Source organism: Macaca thibetana, chromosome 1, assembly GCF_024542745.1.
Source record: "Macaca thibetana thibetana isolate TM-01 chromosome 1, ASM2454274v1, whole genome shotgun sequence".
NCBI classification, from domain to species: Eukaryota; Metazoa; Chordata; class Mammalia; order Primates; family Cercopithecidae; genus Macaca; species Macaca thibetana.
This window is the reverse complement of record NC_065578.1, coordinates 93,684,058-93,691,837: the sequence shown is the minus strand read 5'-3', so window position 1 is coordinate 93,691,837 and position 7,780 is coordinate 93,684,058. Positions and strand designations below refer to the sequence as shown.

Here is a 7,780-nt window from a genome sequence, read left to right as displayed (position 1 = left end):
ATTTCCATGCTGACTAGGAGTCATTATGTCCTGAACTGCCCTAAAAGTACAAGGAGAAATTCCAGTATCTTTTCTAACAAAAAGAAAATGATACGTGCTTTTCTTCAATCCAAATCATGACGGTTTGAACTAGTCATCATTAATCAGATTTCCTGCATCAGCAATCTTAAGAAATTGTTGTCAAGTTGCTACTCAATGCAAAACACTAACCTGGCATTGAGGGAAATTTAAAGCAGTAATAGGTACAATACCTGCTCTCCACTGCTGTGGAGCTAAGACACGAACAGCTGCAGTAATAACTTTGATTTAAGCAGTACCTTATGTGTTGCTATCAAATAATAAACACTGTAGTAGTGAAGAGGAGAAAATGACCTGTCTCTCTCCCAGTTAGGCGAGGCTTTCTGGAGGAGCTGGGTCTTGAGCTGAGCATCAAAAGATAGGTAAAGGCCAGGTGTGGCGGCTCACGCCTGTTATCCCAGCATTTTGGGAGGCCAAGGCAGGAGGATTTCTTGAGCCCAGGAGTTCAAGACCAGCCTTGGCCACATAGCGCCATCCCATTTATACAAACCAATAAAAAATTAGCCAGATGTGGTAATGCACACCTGTAGTTCCAGACACTCAGGAGGCTGAGGCCAGAGGATAGCTTTAACCCACGATGTGGAGGCTGCAGTGAGCGGTGCTGGCGCCACTGCACTCCATCCAGCCTAGGAGACAGAGTGAGACTTTGTCCTCCCATCCCCCAAAAAAGGTGGGTAGAGTTTCAACAGTGTTGCAGCAGAGTAACTAACATATGCTACAAGCTTAGAAAACACAAAGCAAGGTAAAGCAGAGCCTTGACATCAAAATGAGGTTAGAAAAGTAACTGGGGTCAGACTGCAAAAAGAATTGTATCAGGAAGAGGCATTTGTGTTTTAGACCACAGGTAGATCCCTTAAGTTTTGTTAGGCAGAAGCTTAACATAATCAAAGCAATATTTAAAAATATTAGGCAGTGGCAGCTGGCAAGCAGAGTGCTGGGAAGTAACACAGCATAATAGAAAATAGCAGAGCCTTAGTGGTCAAGCAGTGGGTTTGAGTCTGGCTTCACCACTTTCTAGCTGGGTGGGCTTGGACCACTTACTTAACCCCCAAATCTCCACTCACTCAACTATAAACATGAAGATAATAATATCTGTAGGGCTGTTATGAGAATAATATTTCACATTTATGAGCACTTACTATGTATTCACTCACACTGCACTAAATACTTTACATCTGTGGTCTCATTTAACCCTTATGTCACTTCTTTAAAAATTGTGGTAAAATATACGTAACATAAAATTTACCGTTTTCACCATTTTTAAGTGTATAGTTCAGGGGTTTTAAGTATATTCGCACTGTTGTACAACCATCACCACCATCCATCTCCAGAACTCTTTCATCTTGCAAATCTGGAACTCGGTACCCATTAAACACCAACTCCCCGTTCACCCCACTCCCCAGCCCCTGGCACCACCATTTCACTTTCTGTCTCTATGAAGTTCACTTCTCTGGGCATTTCATATGAGTTGCATTATATAGTATTTGTCCTTTTGTGACTAGCTTATTTCACTTAGCATAATGTCCTCAAGGCTCATCCATGTTACAGCATATGTCAGAATTTCCTTCCCTTTTTTTGGCTGGGTACACGGGAATTTATTAATGTTGTCTGACAAGGTCAGGCTCCCTAGGTTCTTCCCTTTTCAGGGTGTCTGGTGTAGAAACGATGAGGAGGGGAGATTCTCAGTGTGGTGGAGTACTGCGTGGCAGGGACTTCCCAGCAACTAAAGGCTTCTCTCTTCCTCTGATGCTCCTGCTGGGGCTGGTGGTCTGAGGGCTCTTACTTCTTGGAAGCCATGTGGATCATGAAGGTTATCACTTTGTTGCTGTAGCCAAATTCATTGTCATACCAGGAAATAAGCCTGGCAAAGAGGACGTTAAGGGCAATGCCAGCCCCAGTGTTGAAGGTGGAAGAGTGGCTGTCACTGTTAAAGCTGAAGGAGACAGCCTGGTGCTCAGCGTGGCCCACGATGCCCCTGAGGGCCCCCTCCGATGTCGCTTCACCACTTCCTTGATGTCATCATATTTGGCTGGTTTCTCCAGAGAGCAGGTCAGGTCCATGACTGACACATTGGCGGTGGGGACATGGAAGGCCATGCCAGTGAACTTCCTGTTCTGCTTGGGGATGACCTTGCCCACAGCCTTGGCAGCACCGGTAGACACATGCAGGGATGACATAATGGAGATACTCATGGCCATCACACCACAGTTTCCCAGAGGGGCCATGACAGTCTTCTGGGTGGCAGTGATGGCATGGACTGTGATCCTGAGTTGCTTCATGATGCCAGAGTTGTCATGGATGACCTTGGCCTGGGGGTTAGGCAGCTGGTGGTGAAGGAGGCATTGCTGATGATCTTGAGGTTTTTATACTTCTTATGGCTCATGTCCATCACAAACATGGGGGCATCAGCAGAGGGGGCAGAGGTGATAACCCTTTTGGCTCCACCCTCTAAGTGAGCCCCAGCCTTCTCCATGATAGTGAAGATGCCAATGGACTCCATAACATAATCAGCACCAGCATCATCCTGTTTGATTTTGGTGGGATCTCACTCCTGGAAGATGGTGATGGGGTTTCTGTTTTCAGCCTTGATGGTGCTGTGGAATTTGCTGTGGGTGGAATCATACTGGAACCATATGATTCCATAGTAGACCATGTAGTTGAGGTCATTGATAGTGATGATACCTATTTTGCCAGAATTAAAACCAGCTGTGGTGACCAGGCGCCCAGTATGGCCAAATCCATTTACTTGTTTCAGGGACTGGCTGGTGCCTCACTGAAGACTGGGGCATCAGTTGACGGGAGGAGCTAAGAGGCTGAATTTCCTTCCTCTTTAAGGCTGAATAATATTCTACTGAATACTTTACATCACTGTTTTATCATGAGAAAACTGGATTTAAAGAGGTTAACTCATCCAAAATAACAGAATTAGTAAGAGGAAGAGCTAGGATTTGGGCCAAAGCAATCTGATTCCACAGTGCACCCTCATTTCCCTTGCATATCCCGATGCATGTAGGTTAAGGACCCAACACTGCACCTGGATCAGGATGGCTGTTGCAGAAAGGCATTCTATTGTTTTTGATTATCCAGCAGCTCTTCCACAGCTTATCCTGGTAACACAATTCCTCTTTTCCTTGAGAAACTCTGTCTATGATTGTACCCTCATCCCCCCCATACAAGGGGCAGAAAGCTGAATATGTTGCCCAGGCTAAGAAATCAGAGCCTTCCTTCCCTCCCCATTGCAGTGACAGATTCAGGAATAGTCACATGGGTGCAATCAGAGTCCTCCCTGGTGCTATGAGGAGATTGCGAGTCAGGGGTTGTAGGTGTTCATTTCAAAAACTTAGCAGGGAGTTGGCAAGAAAGGTGGAGTCCTGAGCAACATCTGATCTAGACACGTCTGAAGCCAGTTGTCCCCATTAACTTCCCTACAACATGATTCCCGGTTTTTGCTTTTAAGCTAATTGGAATTGTGTGCCTGGAACTTGCAAAAGAAAGAAATCTAACTAATTCACTAGATCAAAAGGCCCTCATGGGAATGGAAAGGAAAAAACTAACAAGAGGTATTGTGAAGCTGTGTGACGTGAAAAAGAGGAAAACATCGAGAGTCTTTCTGAGATTCAGATACCTGGTAACCAAGAATACCGCTATTACTGAGAAGGTGGAAGAAGTTGCTACTTTGGGTAGAGCTAAAAGAGAAAGTTTCTGATACTCCCAGGAGTCCAGACTACTAGTTAGTTTCCAAAGGTAAAATGCCCAATCTCACTTATGTCTGCTAAGCACTTCATCCTCTTCCAGAATCTCAAACTCATTAGTGTGTCCAAGGTCTGATTGGGATAGGGCTTTTGGACTCTGGTCTTTATCCCCAACTCTGCTCAGTAACCTGGTATGAATTCTCCTTCCAAATATAATGTATTTATTTATCTGCTCATTCATCAATTGAACACATGCTTGCTTATGTGTACAGAGGACCTATATGCCAGGTATTAAGCCTATATGCCATGGTAGCTATATGCCAGGTATTATGACAGGTACTAAGAACAGAATGATGAGAAAATACATATGGTCCCCTATCTTCAAGAAGTTTGTAATCTAGTGGAGAAATCAGACATAGGATGGATTATCACCCACACGAATATGATTAAAAATTGTATTACATTCTATGAAAGTAATAGCGTTTAATAAGAGGTGTACGGGGGGGATCTAATTCAGGTGGAGGAGAGTAGGATGATTAAGGGATAGCTTCTCTGGGAAAATAACATTCAAGCTAAGGTCAGGTCAGATGAGGTCAGCACTAAAATGAAAAAGAAAGGTGGAAACCAGAGGTGTTGTTCTCACCCACCCATAAGAAACAAGTGATTCACCCACCAGGAATGTGAGACGGAGAGGCTTGAAACTGGTTTCTCTAAAGTGGAGCTGCTTAAGGCTCTTAGAGCAGGGACTGGCAAATAAATTAAGTATTGTAGGAACCTCACTGCCTGTTGCCCAGTCACCTCTCTGTGACTCTGCTCATGTATTCATCCATTCACTCATGTGTTCAAGAAATAGTTATGGAATACCCACAAGTGAAGGGCATTGTACTAAATGATGAGGCTTCAGGAGAAGCAAGACAGCTCCAGCCCAGCTCTCAGCAAGAAGGAAGAAGTACAGGTGGGCCCACCTTCAGATAGCTCCAAGAGATGCTAAGTCTTTCCCTTAGGGAATCTGTTGCACACTGGCATATGTGCATGCTTTATAAGACTTCTATCTCTAGGCCCCAATGCCTAAAAGACTTGTACACTTTTTTCTTTTATAATTCAGAGAGTTAAATCTAGTTCTCCCAGTAGAGGCAAAGGTCCTCTCGACACATAAAGCTAAGAAAGAGATCACATGGGACAACATGGCAGGCTGACACCAAACACAGCGTGGCTGCCCAGTCCCTCCAGATAAACATAATGAAAGGTCATCCAAACACAGGAAGACAGCCGCCCCCTTCCCTTTTCCTTTACCCCCTCCCCTTCCTCCCTCTGGCTCCCTTATCCCCAGAGGGTGGACCCAGCCTTTCCCAAAGTTTATTCTGAGAGCTCCAGGCTCCCACAGTGGAACGTGCTGTGGACATGGGAATACAACAGCCTAGCCAAAAGGGAGAACCAAAAACATAAACTGAGATATTTAATAGATTTCTGTTCCCCCCCCCAACTACCGAAAAAATTGTGGCAGAAATGTCTGGTACTACTGTTTTTACTGTCCTTGATATGTCAGCCCTTCCTAGGAGGTGGTCTTCTAAAGTTTATCGCATTTGTCAGCAAACACTTCACAGAGAAAAGTTAAGCTCTTTCTTAGGATTTCTGTGCCACTCACATAATCCACTAAACAAATGCAATAAATGTTAGGGAACAAAGTCCAGAAAGCCTTGCATTTCAAATGCCAGCGACGAGTTTAACAAGAGTACAAGTAACACTACAACTGAAGGAAAAAAATTAGAAGGCTGAATTTCCTCTAAATTCACGATTGGAATTTTGTAAATAATCAGGAATCCCAGAGTCCATAAATAGAAAGTCATTTTATCTTTTACTGACAAAATGATATGCTGATCAAAACAGTGGTGAGAACATAAGCTTTGGATTTTACTTGCCACTTATGAGAAAAAAACATTAATACTGCAGGATTATTTACCTTGATGATTATAAACCAGCATTTGTGATGAAATGTGCAGTACTAATTTCAAAACAGACCCCGTGTTTGGAAGCAAAGCATAATGGTGACCTTTCTCATTAGCTGTTGCTCAAACAAAGATATGTTCCAGCAATATCCGATGCTTCCTTCCTGCCAGGGCCTCCACCCAATGCAATTTAAAACACTTGTGTTCCATCCAAACTAGAGCTGAGAATGTGGTGTTATAGCTGAGCTTCAGTAGCATTGTGTTTATAGTTTATTATTACTTTCTAAGTTTTTTAATGTTTTGTTTCCATAAATTTATTGCCATGAGTTGGGTTTGCAAGATTAAACGTGTGAAACCATATAAATGTACTCGTTATATACATATTTACTCTTCTACTTTTCCATCTTTCTATTTTTGTGTCCTTAAGCATTATAGGTCCTTAAGCGTAAGAACAGAAATGTATCTCATTTCTCTTTGGTAAGTGTTTTAATGAATATATTGCAGGCAAAAACAAAACCAAAAACAACTTTTAAGGATCATGCCTATCTTGTTTTGTGTAAAATGCTATAAACACAAACGTAAGGACAGAATGTAAGAAACAAAAAGAGAGAAATTGAGAGACCACTTTAATACAGGTAATCCTCATGTCTGTCACATCCAATGCTCCTGCAATCGTTAAAAGTTGAAAATGGTCAAAGCCGAGGCAATTTCCCATGGAACAATAAGTAATGAAGAATTTAGACGCTGAGCAAAGACCCAGTGCTCTATCTCTATAGAAAGACCATAAACACTTAGTACAGCTATAAATTATGTAGACCATTTATATTTTCTATAATGAGTATAATATGGTAATAGAAAAAATTAAAGGCACATTATTTAAAATAATTTTGCCTCTTTATACTTGTGCAGTATAAAACTTTCTAAAGTATATGTACATAAGTTAGAAAGAGATACACACTAATCAATCCCATGAAAGTGTATTCAGGATGGTACACTGTCACAATCTATGAGAATGACAAGTATTTAGAGTATCAATATTTGCCGCTGAATATTATTTCATTTAACTCTAAAAATAAGCCAGCAAAATTCTTTTTATCATTACCATTTTGAAAATGGCATCTCAGAGAAAATCAAAATCGATAGCTTTCTCAGAAGGAGCTTTATTGGCTCATGGAACTGCAGTTTAGAGGTAGTGCTGCCCCAGCTGGCTGGATTTAGAGGTTCACTACGTTATTTGGGCTCCAAGTTCAGCACCTCTAATGTTCTCTCAGCTCTGCCCTTTTCTGTGTGGTCATCACATCCTCAGGCCAGCTCCCCTCATTGCTGCAGCCGTTCAGGCTTCCCGTGCTCATACCACATGCAACTCAGAGGAAGAGGGAGTCCCAACATTCCCAACAAGAACCCCGAAGTTCTTGACGAGACACTCTATGTCACGTGCCCAGTCTAACCAATCAGTTATTGAGACAAGGGAGATGGGTGACTGACTAGCGTAACCCCCACTGGAACTATCTGCCCTTCTTTAGCAATGTTGCTAAGAATGGAAGATCCCCTTGTCCCCAGAGAAAATCTGGGCACTACTAAGAAAAAAGAAAGGGGAATGGGTAGTAGAACAGCAATAAGTGACTGCCCAGTTCGGGACTTCATAGGAGTCATGAGGATCAGATAACATTACGATAGAAAGCAGTTTGCATAGTGCCCAGCTCACATAAGTGCTCAAGAAGTGTTAGCTGTTGCCCTTGGAGGCATCACTAGAATGCTGCTTTTTAACGCTTATTAGCCATTACATAAAATCTTAAGAATTGAATAATATGTGCGACAAAAAAGTACTGAGACTTTTAAAGAACTCATTGGAACACGTACATACCATGAGTATTGTCATATAAAGCAGTCTTTCTGAGAGAACAAATGAGCTGTCACATGCTGCTGCCAGGCTCAGCGTGTTGCTTCACCTCTGCGATGGGTGTCTGCAGCTGCTGTCTTCTCAACATCCCTATTTTGCTTGGGAAAACTTCCTCTCACCCACTCCTTTGACACTGGAAAGCCTGTCAATTACAAGACTTCCCT

General features: G+C 42.6%; 1 pseudogene; it reads right to left on the bottom strand.

Moving 5' to 3' along the window:
* Window positions 1–1,857: 1,857 nt before the first annotated feature.
* LOC126949980 (glyceraldehyde-3-phosphate dehydrogenase-like) overlaps window positions 1,858–7,780 on the bottom strand; it is a 52,506-nt pseudogene continuing 46,583 nt past the window's right edge.